This window comes from Carassius gibelio, chromosome B10 (assembly GCF_023724105.1).
Source record: "Carassius gibelio isolate Cgi1373 ecotype wild population from Czech Republic chromosome B10, carGib1.2-hapl.c, whole genome shotgun sequence".
Taxonomy (NCBI): domain Eukaryota; kingdom Metazoa; phylum Chordata; class Actinopteri; order Cypriniformes; family Cyprinidae; genus Carassius; species Carassius gibelio.
Genome location: NC_068405.1, coordinates 17199516 through 17219799, shown reverse-complemented (window position 1 = coordinate 17219799; position 20284 = coordinate 17199516). Strand labels below are relative to the sequence as shown.

At 36.4% G+C, this 20284-nt stretch overlaps 1 protein-coding gene across 1 annotated transcript in view; it reads right to left on the bottom strand.

Annotated features, from left to right (window-relative positions):
* Nucleotides 1–20284, bottom strand: part of esama (endothelial cell adhesion molecule a) — a 32822-nt gene that overhangs the window by 8193 nt on the left and 4345 nt on the right. The window lies entirely within an intron of this gene.

Sequence of the window (20284 nt, the reverse complement as noted above, 5' to 3'; positions counted from 1 at the left end):
TACAGAGAGGACCAGCAACATGATACAGTATAATGACACGTGATGTAGGCTTTGTGTATGCGTGTGCATAATATATATTATTTTTATTTTAGGATCATTTTTATTGCTTCTAGTCTATCTGTTGTTAACGAATTGAAAACTAAAGTCCTTGGTAGGTAAAATTATTGATTTCTTTCCAAAAAAACAACAACAACAACAAAAACCTTACTGACCCTAAACATTTGAACAACAGCAAATATTAAATGGTCTTGATAAGTATTTATGTCTTTCAAACTCAGATTAAATTAATTTAGTTCATAATTAAAACATAAGATTAACCGGCTTTCTAGCAGGAACACTAGCACTTTAAATCAATAATATACAAATGTTCATCCATAATTCATTATGGGAATATTTCCCATAATCTGCATGCTAGGATACCATACAAAGCATGTTAAGCCCTAAGCAGCTTAGAAGTAATGCTTAAAGACAGAGAAAGAAAAAAAATATATATATATTATTTTCCATGAACTTTTAGAACAAGAGTTTGACCTTCTTTTTTGATTGTACAGCACTTTGGTCTGCAGGTGCAGTTATAAAGTGCTATAAATAAAGTGAATGCAATGAAATGCATGACTGCCTGCATACCAGTAGAGGGCAGCAAATGGTATGCAATAAACTCATTATACAGTAAATAAGAACATGGACACCAAGAATATGGTGTTTTGTTCTTCATTCAGGACTTCAGAGCTTCTGAATCATTAGGTGCATTGCCCAGCATTCTCCTCATCTCTAGAACGCTGTACTAAAGCCTCAATAAGAGATTTAACTAGTAGCTGACGCTCAGTAGGGAACGTGTTAGCATCAGCCTCTCTCATTAATAAGAGCACTTTTGAGAGTGTTTTCTCTCTTGTGAACACAGAGTTTCTCTGATCCACGTAAGAATCTTCTAAATTGTCCTATTAAACTTTCTTATCGAAAGAGCAACCTCAAACAAACATGAAGCTCTTTAACAAAGCCATAGGAGGAAAGCATCCTTGCTGCGGATGTGACTTTAAGATTAGTGTGTGCTAACAAGAGACCAGTTCAAGTGAATGTCCACTGGTCGTTTAAGGATGATATATGATTCCTCTGGGAAATGTGTTAAGGGATTTTTTCTGATTTACTGTGAGAATGACAGAGGGAACAAAGCAGAGAGACCATTTCCTGAGTCTTCAAGCGTAATACCATCACAGAATTCTGATATAGCTCCTAATGACAAGACATTCCAGTACTGTCCCAATCCCATCAGCCTAATGAGCCCACAAATGATTTCTGGCATTATAGTCCTCCAAATCGCACATTTGTGCACACAAATGTTTTCGCTGATGCAAATGTGTTTGTGTTTGTTCCGTTGTGAACCCCAGAAAGTTCTGAGGAAAGCTCTGAGGACAGGTATGGGCAATGAGGAGAATATGTAAAAATAGAAAGCAGCTCATGTCAAGTCAAATAATGAACACAGACTTTTATATTTAAGACTAATGCTTGACAGGTGTCATCAGCTATACAACAAAGATGCACAAAGTATAGTGTCAATAAAACTTAAACCTGCAGACTAACATTCATAAGATTAAGGTCAGTTAGAATTGATAGTTTTATTCAGCAAGGACGAATTTAATTGATCAAAAGTGATCATATAATTTTAAATAAATGCTGTTCTTTTGAACCTTCTATTTGAATGCTTAAAAAAAAAAAAATTTAATTAATAATAATACAAATCGTTCTTGAGCACTAAATCTGGCATCTTACTTTGGTTATATAAATCCTCACAATTATAATTATACTTCTACTCAGCGACATTTAAACATATAATGGGACTGCATGTAATTTATCCCTGATATAAGATCAGGTTATTAATTCATATTTTGCATTTATGCACCGCACCTGTTTAACATCAGCTGAGCCTAAAGTTTCTGTGTGGAACATTTTGCTGAAAACCATCTAATTTCTGTGATAAACCCATTATTCTAAAGTGCTGCGCTAACATAAATCAAGACTCTTAGTAATTATGCTGTGCATATAGCTTAAGAAAAACAATGGCTTTAATGTCCTTCATGGTCTCAGATACTAACCTTACAGTGAACAAGAAGATTCACTGAGAAACCAATTGTAAGAATGAATGCAAACTTACTTTTCTTTTTGGGTGACAAGACCAAAACCTCTTAATTTTAAATCCCACCCCTCCAACAACCATGTTACTCATGTAGAGACACTTTTCACAATTCAGTTAAGTCCCGCCCTACATTATCATCTCACTGAACATCAAATTTCACTATAAAATATGTCACATTATGAACGATATTAAAATCATGTTGACTTTAATGTAACTTTCTTGAGGGAATCGTGGATAACGTGATTCACGAAGACAAGAACATGGCAAGTAGAACACAGTGTGAGGTTGCTCCCATACGAATTCTCATGTGCATGACGTAAATAGAGATGTTGATGCTTTTAATTACAGGAAGATCACTGTTTATTTTTAGAAGCTGGCACTAGGCTCCGATGAAGATTTTGGGAAGGCCTTTGGTGCATCTGACAGTTTGCGTGGATGCCAAGCATTGGGTGGAGGTCACTAACTCTATCTACACTGCACAGTTACCGTTAAAGCATTCCTACCCTGGGTCTTCAGTCAGATCTGAGGCCGAAGGTCTTTTTAAGATGAGTTAACACCCAAAATGATTACAGATGCTCTGGCAAAATTAGTCAAATGAAAATGACAAATCTAATCTCGACTATAAAGCCATGATCAGATCAACCGGAGAACTGATGGCCGGGGTGGAGACATATACAAGCACACTGCAGATCTGAGAGATTGACAGATGTTTTCTTCATATCACTGATAAAACCTTTATGAAGTGGTTTCGTAATGAACACTGGATGTGGTGGGGGGGTCTTATTTGTGTACCTTCAGGAAAGAATTACTATCTGAGGGACATCATTTTAATATGCCGACTAAATGATAGCCACTAAAACACAGCAGTGGAGGTTTTGCAAGTATTTCTATGGTTTGGCTATTTTTTTCACATAGAATGCCCTTTTGTTGTCATATGAGAAGAAAACCATTATGCCTTTTACTTCAGTACACCAATTTCTGTTTATTAAAAAAATAAATAATAAAAAGTTTGTTGAACAGTGTATAGAGAAAGACTTTCAGGTTATCCTCTATCACCTCTTTTAAAATACTACTTATCTGACAAGAAAACTCTTATTCCCTTTTCTCATTTTGAAGTCTCTCTCCCTCTACTGGCATTTTTCTTTCCAATCTCATCTTCCTCTCTCTATTATCTCTCCGTAATTACAGACAATGCTTCTATCAAACTGTGACTCTGTTTGGTTCATTTGAGAAATATTTATAAGTCATTAGTTTAATTGCAGAAGTAAGATGTTATCCACAATATCTGTGGCGTAAGAGAGGGCAGTGCGGGTGAATGTGATGATGAAAAGGAATCATAAGTCTCTGCAATCGACTTTAGTGCAGCTCAAGGTTAATTGAAGCAGTAATGAGTGCGCAGAGACAAATCTGATTCATGTGGATGGTGAAAAATGGACAGGCAAAGACTACAGAAAATATGACTCCACCTCAAGTCAACCAAAAAAATAAATAAATAAATGAAAATATTATATATATATACATTTTCTAAAAGAATCGCAGATGACCACATCATGAACAGACATCTGAGTGAGTGATGTATGTGTGCGGTTATATAGAAATCACTGTTGTCAACATTGCTTTAGATGAATGTAAATAAACAAATCTACACCGAGTAACTAAACAGAAGTTGTATTTTCATTTGTCCATTAGTACAACTGATAAATCGAAGAACATTTGTGTTGGATAAAAAGTGAGTTAATCTTTTCTCATATCTTTTAAGCTGTTGCGCTTTTTACAACGTCATTGGTCACATGATAACGTCAACATGGCGGATGATATCTGGATCACATTCATTCTTAATGAGATTTGGCTATAGAGTATTTACTCTTTTAGTGCTCATTAAGTAAGTACTTATTGAAATTAAGTACCTACAGTATTGTTCAAAATAATAGCAGTACAATGTGACTAACCAGAATAATCAAGGTTTTTCGTATATTTTTTTATTGCTACGTGGCAAACAAGTTACCAGTAGGTTCAGTAGATTCTCAGAAAACAAATGAGACCCAGCATTCATGATATGCACGCTCTTAAGGCTGTGCAATTGGGCAATTAGTTGAATTAGTTGAAAGGGGTGTGTTCAAAAAAATAGCAGTGTGGCATTCAATCACTGAGGTCATCAATTTTGTGAAGAAACCGGTGTGAATCAGGTGGCCCCTATTTAAGGATGAAGCCAACACTTGTTGAACATGCATTTGAAAGCTGAGGAAAATGGGTCGTTCAAGACATTGTTCAGAAGAACAGCGTACTTTGATTAAAAAGTTGATTAGAGAGGGGAAAACCTATAAAGAGGTGCAAAAAATGATAGGCTGTTCAGCTAAAATGATCTCCAATGCCTTAAAATGGAGAGCAAAACCAGAGAGACGTGGAAGAAAACGGAAGACAACCATCAAAATGGATAGAAGAATAACCAGAATGGCAAAGGCTCAGCCAATGATCACCTCCAGGATGATCAAAGACAGTCTGGAGTTACCTGTAAGTACTGTGACAGTTAGAAGACGTCTGTGTGAAGCTAATCTATTTTCAAGAATCCCCCGCAAAGTCCCTCTGTTAAAAAAAAGGCATGTGCAGAAGAGGTTACAATTTGCCAAAGAACACATCAACTGGCCTAAAGAGAAATGGAGGAACATTTTGTGGACTGATGAGAGTAAAATTGTTCTTTTTGGGTCCAAGGGCCACAGGCAGTTTGTGAGACGACCCCCAAACTCTGAATTCAAGCCACAGTACACAGTGAAGACAGTGAAGCATGGAGGTGCAAGCATCATGATATGGGCATGTTTCTCCTACTATGGTGTTGGGCCTATTTATCGAATATCAGGGATCATGGATCAGTTTGCATATGTTAAAATACTTGAAGAGGTCATGTTGCCCTATGCTGAAGAGGACATGCCCTTGAAATGGTTGTTTCAACAAGACAATGACCCAAAACACACTAGTAAACGGGCAAAGTCTTGGTTCCAAACCAACAAAATTAATGTTATGGAGTGGCCAGCCCAATCTCCAGACCTTAATCCAATTGAGAACTTGTGGGGTGATATCAAAAATGCTGTTTCTGAAGCAAAACCAAGAAATGTGAATGAATTGTGGAATGTTGTTAAAGAATCATGGAGTGGAATAACAGCTGAGAGGTGCCACAAGTTGGTTGACTCCATGCCACACAGATGTCAAGCAGTTTTAAAAAACTGTGGTCATACAACTAAATATTAGTTTAGTGATTCACAGGATTGCTAAATCCCAGAAAAAAAAAATGTTTGTACAAAATAGTTTTGAGTTTGTACAGTCAAAGGTAGACACTGCTATTTTTTTGAACACACCCCTTTCAACTAATTGCCCAATTGCACAGCCTTAAGAGCGTGCATATCATGAATGCTGGGTCTTGTTTGTTTTCTGACAATCTACTGAACCTACTGGTAACTTGTTTGCCACGTAGCAATAAAAAATATACTAAAAACCTTGATTATTCTGGTTAGTCACATTGTACTGCTATTATTTTGAACAATACTGTACTCATTGAGTATGTCATTTCAGACGCAGTCAGAGTCCAAGTCCAGTGTTTCCTTCTTTCCTGTGCATCGTGTTAAAACATGGATAAAAGAAAGAGAGCTGGGCCAGATAAGACGAAGACTGGGACACACTCCAACAGCACATAAAGGAGACGCACGCACGCACACACACACACACACACACACACACACACACACACACACCTGCATCCCCATCTAAGACCCTGAAATAACTTCAATATGAGCCCGTGTTGCTGCTGCATCAATCGCTTCGCTCAGGATGCTCCTCTGGCCCAGATCTGATCGCTTCAAATCAACACGGTGACTGACAGCTGGGAGTCGAATCTGTAGAATACTAAGAGGTGGCCGGTGATGCAATCTGTCCAGAAGACATCGGATCAACATGATGAACTGTGCTGGGATTACCCTGTGTTTTACAGGAGCCGCAAAATGAGATCATCTGTGACACACAAACCTCATACATTTAATCTGATTCAGAGACACCATCCATCATCTGAGTTTAAGGTTGAATTAATCAAACCTCACACCACTGCTGTCATAAGTGACACAAACCTGTTAGTGACAGCTGAAAAGAAAACTCCCATGTTAAAGTGACCCTATAAGGGCTTTTTGAAAATTACCTTTTCATGCAGTGTGTAACACAGCAGTGAATGAAAACATCCTGAAGAGTTTTAAATCTAAAAGTGCACTGTGTATAAAGACATTGTCTCTCAAAAGAAAGAGTCAACTCTAAATCATTGAAACGAGTCGTTTTTAAAACTAATCCCAAGACGTTTCTTGTTGACGTCAACATTAAACATTAGCATATTGCTAGCCCATTTGTTGGTCTTTTCCGTTTGGTCTGAATTCAAATTTAATTTCATTCTTTGCCACTTGTTGCCGCTTTTGGAGCAGTAAAATAGCGGTTACACAAAGCAGCGCTGCCCTCACAAATGCTGCTTTATCAGGCAAGATCCAATTGGACCAACCACCACAGATTAGCGTCACGCAAAGCCAAAGGAGGGGTTTGGAAAAATGAATTAAACAAATCCTTTGAGAGCTGTTGAGCAAATAAGGTAAAAATAAATGCATATTATAAGACAATGTATGTTTTTTTTTAATTGTACGCATGTCAGCCTGTTGTTGGGGACTCACAAAACCAAAATATTAACCTTTCATAACCCATAATAGGGGCACTTTAAATGCAGTGAATTGAACAAACTAAGTAAGACGTGAACAGTGGTGTTTGAAGCATTAAATTAAATATTTTAAATATATACAGTTCTTTAAAATTTCCAATCCAGTTCAATGTATCACGGTTTTCACAAAAATATTAAACAGCAAAATAGTTTTATATTGTATTGAATGTATTATATTTTAAAATACGTGTAAATAAAAAAAAATGCCTTGGTGAGCATAAGAGAGTTTATTTATAATTTTTTTTTTACCAAACTGTACATTTCCTCAAATACAGCTACAAGCAGAGTATGCCAAACTATACCCATCTTGCATAAGTAAAATTAAGAAAATGACACATTTTATAATCAAGCCACATGCTGAGAATGAACGTCCAAAAACGAATTACTCATCTATGAAGACAACGTAATTACCATAGAGCTCCGGCCCTCTAAATCTTATGGAAAAGAGTGCAGATAAATCAATGAGACCAGCTTTATCTCTACACTCTGCAGAGCTAGTGTATCAGGAAAGAGATACGCCTCAGTCTAGGATGGATGTGGTTTATCACACTGAGTTTGAGGAGCAGTGTGGACTTTTCGATTAAGACTTGCATTTCAACGAGGTTCTTATATACGTCAGACGCTTGACCACAACAGTAGATAAAGCTTCTCTGGTAGCTGAGTGAGGAATTAATCTTAAATTGACGTGAGAACCGATAAAACAAATGTTTGTTGAGCTGAATAAAGAATCTATTAGCCTGAATACCACCAGAAAGAAAAACAGACAGCTTTCTTTGTGCCGCCCTTAATGTCTTTTATCATCGTACCGTGAAAACATAGTTGCAACAGTGCTACTATAAAAATATTTTGTATTTTGTAGTGGAAAAAGTCAGTTTCAAGCCAAAAATGCATCACTAGCAACACTATCAGAAAGGCTGAGTATCATAGGGGATGGATTACATTACACTCTTAGAAGACTTAAGAGTTCCCACACAGTGTCAGTTCAGTTTAGCAACGCTGTCACAAAAATACACATAGCCCTGATCTGCTACTCCAATTCCATAGTTAAACCAGTCTTAAAAACACACAAGGCCACAACTGATGAGTAAAGCTCATGATAGGGGAAGCTGGAAGCAGAAACAGCAGGTCGTGATGTTGTGTTTGGCCGTCATTAATCATCTCTGTTTTGCATTTTTGATTCTGAGGAGCTCTGATTAACCCGAGGATCAACAGAAACAAACAGAAGCAGAGAGGAAGTGGATCCTGTGGCACGTCTCGACACACAGACACAGTCATGTCTGTCAAGTCACGATCATGTTTTCCTTCTGTTGTGATCAAACTCTCAAGCTGTATCTAAAACAGCATATTCCCAGCGTGAATGCTGGCGCCTGCTTGAATACAGAGAAAAACAGACAACAAGAACACAGCAAAACTATTTCATCTGAAAACAATGGGTTATGAAAACACAGTCCCTGAGAAAACAGTGACGACCGGTTTATGGGATAAAAAACAATTTATAGAATGTCACCACCCTTGACAAACTCCAGCAGGGATCTATTTCAGCCACAGCCACAAGACAATCACAAGAGATAACACTGTTTTTCTTTATCAAAAGGAAAATTCCAGGTTATTTTATCTGATTTCAACTGTTTATGGATTACTAAATATTTGTTTTTAAAATAATGGTTTTAAATATGTGACTCTGGACCACAAAACCAGTCTTAAGTCTCTGATGTATATTTTTAGCAATAGCCATAAAAAAAAAAACATTTATAGGCTATGGGTCAAAATTATCGATTTTTCTTTTATGCCAAAAATCATTAGCAAATTAAAGTAAAGATCTTATTCCATAGAATATATTTTGTAAATTTCCTACGGTAAATATATAAAAACTTCATTTGTGATTAGTAATATGCTGTGCTAAGAATTCATTTGGATAACTTCAAATATTTAGATTTTTTTTTGCAGACTTTTTGATTTTCAAATAGTTGTATCTCAGCCAAATATTGTCCTATCCTAACAAACCACACATCAATGGAAAGCTAGTCCAGGGTCACACACACAAACACACACACACACACACACACGTATATATAAACTATTTCTATAAATTCCAACTCTCTCTTGTAATTTAATACATATTACCAAACTGTAATTAATGATATCCAATTATCCATAATTATTAACAATAAGTCAATAATAATTTTCATGTTATGCCTGATAACTGATAAATGATGTTAGATGATGGCCAGGGTAATCTAAATATAAAAACAGGGAAAAGTGCAAAAAACAAAGAAACAGAAAACCCAGCAACAAAGTATGCCAAAACATGCCACAATAATAATAATAAAATACATAGATACAATACAATATAATATAATATAAAAAGTATTCCCAAAAACAGTCATTCACATTTAATTTATACAAACTGTAATTATTTAGAATGTTCCTTTAAATGAAACAACTAAAAGGAGCGGCTCAATTTTAAAACAGCAGGAAGACTAATTTCACATGTCTTCTATATGAGGTTTTTCCTCATTAATGTACCTGAAGTCATAAAAGCAGGTTTAGTTCATAGCTGATGCCATAGAGGAGTAACAGCAGTGACGTCATCTTCATTTCATGTCACTGACAGGTGGTCCGACTCTGAATTTAATATATGCCATCAAGCTGCTCCTGGGTTAATCATGATCTAGACACCCACGACCCAGATAGAGCTTAACCACCGCTATGGGCTTGATAATCACAATGCATAACAAATCTCATTAGAGACCTGCTGATCTGGGATCATATTTGTGGTGTTTATATCAGTTCAGGTGATTGCATTATGACACAGGGACGTTACCAGTGTCATAATCCTTTTACTTGTGTTGCTAGAGAAATTTGATCCAGGCCATAGGCTCCAGGGGAGCTGTTACTGAGATAAATATGTCTCTCAATCAGGGGTTTTTACTCATCAGGAGTTACCCAGAAGGTTTTGAGTATGACACTCAGCCAGCGTTGATCTCATAAAAGCAAATTCAAAGCAAAAACCAAATCCAGCCCTGACTTCAAAGTGTTTTAAAAAATAATTCCTGACATTGACTGAAATCTGTGTTCTCCAGCGCTAATGTAACAAATCCAGATCTTTAAATAACTCCAAGAACTCTCTATCATTTTTAAAATATAAAATACAACTTATATAAAATAATACGATTACAATATGTAAAAAAAAAAAATATGTATATATATATATAGAGAAATATATAGATTTTTTTTAAAAGATAAAAAAACACGATAAAAAAATAAATAAGCATTTGAAAACAATAAAAGAAAATTAATACAAATTATATGAAAAAAATATATACATTAAAAAGATAATAAATAATTTTTTTTAAATAAATACATATTTGAATAATAATAATAATAATAAAAATATTTAATAATAATAATAATAATAATAATAATAATAATAATAATAATAATAATAATAAATCCTCCATAAATCCACTTTGACTCTTCAGACAAACACATCAGAAAGCTGGCTGGTTGCATCCCAGTGTGATTTTCGTCAAGGGCTGTCTGGTATAAGGCTTCCATAGAAAAGTTATTTGCACTTGAGTGCACAGTCTGACCTTGAGCAGCCATGAGTTCAAAACGAGAAATGGACAGACACAGCGGTCCACCAGGACCATCTAAGCATTTATCTGCCTCCTGTTGAGAATGAGTGCTAAGAGAGAGTAGTACACACTTCTGAAGGCACAGAAATGCAGCAGGACAAGCCTCACGGTTGCACCTTAGCATGTCATCTCCTTCACTCCGGCAAACAGCTAGTCATTTTGCAATTCTCATTTGGGCTAACTGCAAGAGATTGTGTGTTTGTCCAGTGGACCGACAATAAGCTCTGACTTGCCTTAGCTATTGGATTTGACCCTTATTTCAGAATTTATGAGTGTTTGGTTCAATTTCCAGAGTAAATATTAAACCTAATAACAGGTTTCCTCCACAGGGAGACAGAAGTAGATTTGAAAGGATACCCTGAAATGAATGCACATGTTCGTGAAAATGTGCATGTTAAGTATTTGCAAATATTTTCCTGTTAAGTTAATGCCAAAATAGTTCAAATAAATGATATAAAATGCAAAAGGTTCAGACAATGCTCATCAGCATATAAAATGATTATCTTTCTTCTACTATGGTGGTTTCTCATAATGACATAGATGAGAGAATCTAAAGCTTCTCTGATGGGTGAAGCTTCTGAGAGAAGGTGTGACAAATAAACTAATTACTCAATGTGTGAATTAAGAAGATGGCAAGATAAGCCACAAGGCTTACTGCTGACTGCTCAGGGTTAATGATCTGTCTGATCTAGAAATCCGGCCTAAAATCTCTCTCACAAATCCCCCCACATACATTAAAAGATGTACATAAAATAATATAAAATAACAGACTTATGGGGGAGGGGGGTGGCATCACAGCTTCTTCTGTCATCAGTGACATTTGCTTCAGCCACCAGCTTGTTATTTATCTACAAGAATAGCAAATGTGTGGGAATACAACCATTCCTCTGCTGCCCACATTATGGCTGAATCCTCTAAACAAAGTGCGATAATACCCACAGATCAACAAAGGCCTCTCAAATACAAAGGGCAAAAAATAAATCAGTTCACAGCTGTCAAACATAAGTGACTTAATAAAATCCACTTATTCACATTTCCCACACTTGTATGAAATGGTCTATGTGATGTGTACGAGATCCTGTATGAATGAGAAGGCTATGTTTTTAACAACTGATATAATATACACTGATGGACAGCTGAGCCAAATAATCAGATGATGTTTGGATATTTTGACATTATTATATTCGACAAAACATAAGGTTGCTTAACTGATAAACAGAAGTGTCAGTTTGAGAGTCTTATCAAATTGAAAAATCTAACTGAAAACAAAAAAATTTGAAATACATTTTGAGAATGAAAATGTTTATTTTAATTTCTGAAATATGTGCACATCTTATGCAATACCATTTTGTTAAATTACATTTATCTTTTCTGTTAGACACTGCCATTTTTGGGAAATTATGGAAATTTTTGTAATAACAATAATACATTTTAACTGGCTGAAAGTCATTACAAAATGCAACTGTGGCATTTAATTGAGCTTAAAGGGACAGTTCACCCAAAAATGAAAATTCTGTCATTAATTACTCTCATGTCGTTCCAAACCCTTAAGACCTTTGTTCATCTTCGGAACACAAATGAAGATATTTAGAGATATTATATCTATAGACAGCAAGGGTCATAGCATGATCATGGCACAGAAACATAGTAAGTACGTTGATAAAATGGCCTAAGTGACATCAGTGGTTCAACCTTAATTTTACAAAGCTACGAGAATACTTTTAATGAACAAAGAAAAGAAAACAAAACAAAAATATTCAACGATTTCTTCTATTATGGAACAGTACTCTGCAATTATCGATGCATTGTTGACAATCAATGAATAAAGTTGTTATTTTTGTTTTCTTCGCGCATAAAAAGTTTTCTTGTAGCTTGGTAAAATTAGGGTTCCTTACTACGTTTCTATGCCTTGACTGTAGTAGAACCCTTGCTGTCTATGGAGGGTAAGAAAGATCCCGGATTTAATCAAAAATATCTTCATTTGTATTCCGAAGATGAACTTAAGTTTTTCGGATTTGGATGACATGATGGTGAGTAATTAATGACAGAAATTTCATTTTTGGGTGACTTAACCATTTCATGCTCAATGCATCTAATGCAACATAGAAACTGCAAGTACCTTCAAAAGGTGTTGTTTAAGATGATTAACTGCAGCTGAGTTAAGTCTATGGACGTCCTACCACTTCCTTCCCCACCACAACATCCCCTTTTGCACTTTCTGAGATTGGGCTCATCTTCTCAGGCAGTGTCTAAGCCTAGTCTCTTCCCTTTAATCTTCTCACAGCTCAAAGCTGCCCCACTCACTCATTCATTTCAACTCTTCAGTGCAACGAGACACCTTTTTGGCAAAACCTTCACAAATATCTGAGATTGCCACCACAAAGACAATGACCAAACAAATGACTAAAACAATTTAACAATCTGAAACAAAACAGAATTAGCAATAATTAGCTTCCAAAGCAGGTAGGCTAGTTGGTTTAAGAGGATCAGAGTTGATCTTTTATGCCATTTTGAAGAGCGAAAGCTTCACTGTTGTTACTTTGATGAACGGATGATCTGTCAGGGTGGAATTGAAGAGCATTAGCCTGCCAAAAATACAGTTTTTGCTATCTCTCTTCTAACAAAACGCATTCAATGCATGTCTGCAATACAACGCTCTGTTGCAGTGAATCCCAAGGGACAATAAACAATAGCCCTCGCTACCGAATCCCAACAAAGCACTCCTTTACAAGCCTCGCTTTCCAACAGGAGTCCGTTTTCAAGAAGGATGTGTGGAGGCCTGGGTAACAGAGTCACATTACCCTTTAAACTTCGGAGATTAGATTGCAGACCTTCAAAACAGTGGCCGTGATAATCTGCTGCGACTTCTTCCATCATAATGGACATCTTATTCTGTAAAGTAGGTCTGAAAAATCGGTTCAACTGCAGAACGACTTACTGAAAATCTATTTTCAAATAAAACCAACATAAAAGTTACAAACCACAGCCACGAAAGTCAACTTTTAAAACTACAATCGTTCAGACTGACAGTGTTTCCTCCATCACTGAATGTTGGAGAAGTTTGCGTATCTCAGGTTTAGTCACTGTAGGGATTTCTCTATTACTCACAGGACAGCAAATGTATTTATTCATCTGTTGGTGTTATCGTGGTGATCTGGGAACAGTGGAATTGCCTGCTGAAGGAATGCTGGAGCTTATCAGGAAGTGCCAAGCGGTCATAGAGGAAGGTGAGAGTCAGAAAAAGGAAAGGTCTAAATGCTGTCTCTTCCTTAATTTATTGCTCCCTCTCCCCACCTCTCCCTTTTTTTCTCCCACCCTTCTTCTACTTTCCCATTCCTCCTCTTCATTTCAAAAGAAAACATGATACTAAGATGGTATAATGCTCTTTTGCACAGAACATGAAAGTTAACCACTTTCCACACAGCTACTAGATAATTCTTTCAACACAGAATAAAGGGCTTCCAAAGTAATTCATACAAACTATTAAAAAAAGATATTTGAGCCATAATATGGTAGACTAAACTTTAAAATTTTCCAAAACGCATTAGCAACTGGAAATACCCACATACTATGCAAATACAAAACTATCTTTGGGTCACCAGTCAGTTGTACACAGAAAATTATTTATATAAACTCAATGGTGGTCATAAAGAGTGAGAAACAATAACAGATTTACCACAGACACTGACACTAGGGCATTTAATTTCAAACAAACACATCTATTACATTGCTAGACAGTTATATAGAGTTATTTGTTCAACCACAAAATTAAAATTAAATACACAGTAAACAGTTTTACTATGAAGAACCACAGAGGCCATCCATTATTAAATTGATCGCCTATGGCTTTTTAATTACATACAAGACATTTATGCAGAGATTTAAGCATTATGATATAACAGATTCTCTTTTGGTAAACAAACTTGCTACTAATGGGTCTGCAGTGATGCATATCGAATGCAAATGCAAATTAGTACTTCATGTAATTACTTTTTATGGAAGGAAGAGCAGAGACTAGTGTTTAACTCATAAATCATGGCTTGTGAGAAATAAGCACAAACCACTGCATTGAAACCACAAAATGTAGCAGAGACTAATATGGCTGTTATACAGCATAGAAGCACTTGCTTGTATTGTTATGCAATGGGATGTTAACAGATTTAGGAGTTTCAAACTCTCTTTTAAAAAACCTAATTAGTCAATCAGCCATTGGTCGCTTGAACCCTCTTCCCATTAGTATTATAAGTCTAAGCCTGAAGAAAGCACAATACTTCCAGGCTAAAGGGTCCACATGTCAAACACTTTGACCAATCAAATAGTGCATAGTTAATCAGCAGCCAAGTAATTATGACAGTACTTTTGTGTGTGTGTGTGTGTGTGTGTCTCTAGGGAGATGTTCCTAGAGGACGGCAGTCTAGCCCTTCATCTCTTCTTTTTATTAATGACTGAAAGAACAAATAAGATCACAATTACGTGCCGCAGAATTTCAAACAGCTAAGGTAAAAGTGTATCCACTTTATTTTGCAACATGGAAGTAAGCTATTTTCTGTAAATGTTTTATTAGCCTCTACAGGTAAATACTTGTTCCTTTTTTTTTCAAATATTAATTTTAGTTTTGAAAGGCATATACAAAGCTCCAAAAGGGTATGATCTCAAGGAGGTCTGGCTCTTGTTAAACAACAGAGTGCTGCTTTCTGTACTACAAACCACACTGAATAAATCTAAGGTGATCTCCACAGTCTTTTTGCTCTCTCTTCTCTGTGACTGCATGCACCAATTTGATCAGACAACTCAGGACAAGTATGCGTACTTAGCTGCAGTGCCCCAATAACTTCAGTACGCAAATTCCACTTCCAGCTTCGCTGTATTAATAAATAATACTTCAGATGTTGCACTTTAAGACTTTTCTGCAGATGTTCTCTGCTCAGTCAGTCATGAGAATTGAAAGGCATGAGATTTACCTTAATTCTCCCACCAGAAATAGAAAACTCACTGAACACTGGGACAGGCTTCCTTCACTGGAAACCAACTTATCACCTGCGTGCAGGTTTGACAGCTGCATCGCTCATAGAGCCTCAAATATCATTCAAGACCAAAACACTGACACTTCAAAAGAAACGTGTGAAAATGAACCTCCGAGTTAATTTGCGACAGCTGAATGTTGAACAATCTGAAGGCATTTATTCACATATCCCCGAATCCCATGCACAGCATTTCCAAAGATGGGATAAATTTCCAGTTACGCAGAAATGTGTGAGATCCAAACTACTACTGTGCACACAATCCTCAGGCTCTGCAGTAATCCTTTGCAACTGTGCATTTTAAATCTTTCATGTCTTTATAAAGCTTCTGAGAATGATTTCAATGTCACCTCGAAGTTATCAACCTAAGAATATTACTTCAAAGACGTAATATTCAGTAAGGTGATTTGTAACTGCACTGCTTCTGTGGTTATGATGGCAAAGACGGTACATCTAAAGCCTCTGCCCTGTATTCATGCTGATCTCAGGTTCAAGAAAGCCAATTCAGTCTAAAAATGTGAAAACACTTCTATAATGAATAAAATATATATCTGTCATTTAATTATATAATACTTCAATAATGAAAGAAATTTATTTCGATATTTTGAACTGCTGTGAAACTAGAAGATTCAAATCAAATTAATGGTTCATTTTACATGTCAAATGAGACATTACAACTTTAATATTATATTGGGTTTACCCTCCACACACACTCAAACAGTATCTGTGCGTGTGCTATTCTCGGATTAAACCAACTAGCTAATTTGCTGATTCTTTGCAATGCCTAAATAATCCAACTCTAATCCTCGTAGTCTCGATTAAACAGTCAAATCTGGAGCTCAGTATCTTTCTGCCTTTTTAATGGACACCTCACTTCAATACTCTCTGATCCAGACACTGCTGGTGTTTCCTCACAGCCTCTGCTCAGTGTATTACCGTTTATCCTAGAAAGTTTTCCTTCCATATTGGTCCCCAAAAGACTGTCAGCATTTAGTTTTCATTCTATACGAAAACTCTTACCTATAATTAACATAATTAAAAAAGACTCTAAAGACATATTCATTTATTCAGTGTTATTCATACTTCGTAATACTTTGTAATTTGTGAGAAGACAAGTTATTTGTAGTTTTTATCTCTTGAAAAATTCCATAAATCTCACATAAAATCCTCAATTCTCAATCATTCCCAGTCTCGTTAGTATTCGGAATCTCTCCAAGGCTGCCATCATGAGAGGCAGCAGGTTAAAGGTGAAACAGTTTAAATGAACATCCATAGGTTTTCATCAAGTGCTCAATTATGTATCACACAGTAATTAGGAGTCTGAATTATCAATAGTGGAGGGAAAAAGCAGACCTGCTCCTGACAGCTCCGGCTATTTTTACACTGATGGAGAGAAGATGAACACCCTGGTGCACCTCCTGTACTGATTATTTCTGAGTGGTGAGCGGGAATGAATGGCTAATGACAGTGACTAGCAGTAATGGATTTGGCACAGGGTATAACAGGACATCTCTTTCATTCACTTTAATGTGTTTTGGGGAGCGACACTCACACATGGTCCCCGGCTTTTATTTTCATAAGTGTTTCCACATATGTCAAGAGCAAACTGGGAATGGAGGGATGCATGGAGTGCTGCCTGTATAAATTAGGAACGAAATCGATTTAGGAAAAGATAAAGTAGAAAAATAAATGTTACAGAGATTGCGTTGGTAAAACTTTGTGATAATGATCTGTGGTTGAGCTCAGAGGACCACGTTACAACATACAAGGGAAATAAAAAAATATATTTGATGCAAAGCCGGGGATGGTGACAATTGACAACCTGGGCTTAACTGAAAGACACAGGGACTTGGAATAGATGCAAGAATTTGGATTAGATGGAATATAGATAGCCTCAGGCGTGCTGTAATTTACAGACTGTGAGAGTTGTAATGAGCAGAGCGTTCTGGGATAGAAGCTGGTTACTTTTTGCACTGAGGTGTCAAGAAGACATATCCTGCTTTGAGTGAAGACAGATGTTGGTGCACTGGTTTATCTTCATATATAACCATCTGAAACACGCACACACACACACACACACACACACAATATGTGTGTCCCTGCAAGTCGTAATGCATACCGCATCACCCCGCTTCCAAACTGCATGCTTGATGTAGCTGATGGGAGCAGCAGCGTGTGAGATATTAGCTCGACATATACCGCAGAGATGCAGCATCACCCCTGGGCTGTCTTAGGAGGATAAAATTATCATAAATTATCATAGAAAGAGTCTATATGCTTAGATTTTAAGAAATAAAAGCAGGGGACACATTCAAATATCTGTATTATGTCTTGCATGGAAAGCACACAGTAGGGCTCCACAAGAAATAAAATGTGCATAAATCCAATACAAATGCAATAACAAGTTACAGCTCTTTAAATGGTCTTCAGAACTTTCAGTAACAACTTGTGGTTGTAATAAGTGTGTTTTCGGAGTCATAGATGAGTGTTTTGTGCTTCAAATTATACTCTGTGGCTCAAAAATGAGTGCTAAAGAAACATCACCTGTGAATTTTCTAGACAACATGTCGCTTTGCTTACAAAGCAAAGACACAGTGGCAAGAAATGTGTTTATGTATGTATATACACACCAAAACACTGTATATATGCATGTATATATTTAATATGTATATATTTAAGAAAAATATGTTATGTTTATTTTTTTAAAATATATATTTATACACACATGCATACATTTATGCATACACACACACACACACACACTTATATAATACATTTTCTTCTGGGGAAATTATTTTATATAATATAAAAAAAACTAACAAAAAAAATTATTAAATCAAAAATGTGTAATTTATTAATTCAAAATGATCAATTACTCCACTAGAGACAGTCAAACATGATTTTTGTACAGCTCTAGTAGCAGGCACATAATAAACCGAATACTAACACTTTCAAACTCAAACACTACAAGTCCTACAAATGAGAGCCAAAAATAACTCTGTAACAAGCCAAAGAGGATCCACCTTAATGACTAAAGGATTTAAGTGAGAAATCAATGACAGTAATGATCAGTCACTAATGAGGAAAAAAACACACACTTGCCAAGCGTCAATGAAGGTCACAGAGAGCCAAGCCGCAACAACCTGAAGTTTAATCACAATACCAGTATACAAATTCAAATGTTACTGTTGTTCTCTTTAAAGAATTTTCCAGTGAAACAAATGCAGGTTAGTGTTACTGAAAGTCATGAAGTGAGTATCATTTTTATTGCCTATAAACAAAGCTATATTTCCTCATTTCCCTTTGTGTTTGTTCAGACTTGGCACAAGATGCATAGCTGCTAAACAATAGGGTTTAAATCTAAATATAGTAAGCTCATTTTAGAGCATTTAATTCTTAACACTGCTAATGAAAGAACATGAAACAAGAGGTCACTGCCTGAGGCTTGGCCCCTGAATCAATCCCCTCCTATTTAGAGCATTACTGCTTGTATGGGGCAATGGCCACTTGGTCAGTGTAACTTTAGAGACCAAATCTAATGTTTGCTTGGATTCGTGGAAGTCACACTCGACTAAACTAAATGTGTTATTCAGGATCAACCCATCCTCCTGGCACCCTTGACTGAATTACAGTATACAATATATTTCCAGTAAATCACAAAGTCTTGAAGTGAGAGCAAATGGAATGGAGAATTAAAACAACAACAACATGCAAATTAAATCTGACTGTGTGCATCTTGTCTTTGAAAGCCCGATGGGAGGATAAAACCAGCGAGACAGAGGGTCTTTACCTCTGAGCTGTCATTATCGTAATGAAGTCTTAGCTCTCCAAAACACTGGTGTGCGCCAATGATCCTAATACTCCCTCTGAAAGTCTATAATTACAGCTTATAATGAGAGCAGCACCAAAATTATTGTTATAGTCACCAGAATGTAAACACAGGTTCAGGACCCTGTCTGAAGTATGAGTATGTAATTATATGTGAAGATGACTGTTCTCAATGGTTATAAATGACTGTGTGCAAGGCGGGTTTTTTTTTCTTTCTCACAGTAATGAGGTTTTGAGGCTGTACATGGCCACAGGTGCTGAAGTAGGCTAGTGCTGATGAGCTGTAAAGTAAAGCTTTCTGTCCTCTAATGGCTGATGGAATGACAGGTGCGCATAACCTCAGTGACAGCTCACTTCTGATTCTCACTCTTTTTGCAATCTCTCTCCATAACAAGACACAATTTTTTTTTTCTTGCTCCTATCTTTGTCAGGCTATTTCTCTGAAGAAAGAGGTGTTCTTTCATGGGCAGGAGAGCTATACAACAAACTGTGACCCCAAGGTCACCCATTTTACTCAAAGAAACTCTTGATCAGCAATTGAGGCTTAACAAGAACCTCTCAGTAGGCCAATAGGAAGCTGCCTAGTAGCAAGGTAGCAGTACACAAGGTTCTGGCACAAAGTCTCTGTTTCTTAAAAATCTTAAAAAGTACTGTGTCCTGATGTACAGTAGTTATTATTATGGTGTAGAATAATTCAGCAACGTTAACTAATATTTTTCACTAGAATCAAAATTAAGATTCTACCATATGAAGATGATGTTTAAAAATATTTCTTACAGTGTAAAGGGAGAACTCCAGGTATAATAAGACAATCTGACAGAGAGACAGTCAGACAGTAAGTTGCTGTCACTGCATTTCAGCACTGTATGATTCCTGACCAGCCACATGAGATTACACTGGATTTCAGCAGTGGTAATTACTCTGTCAC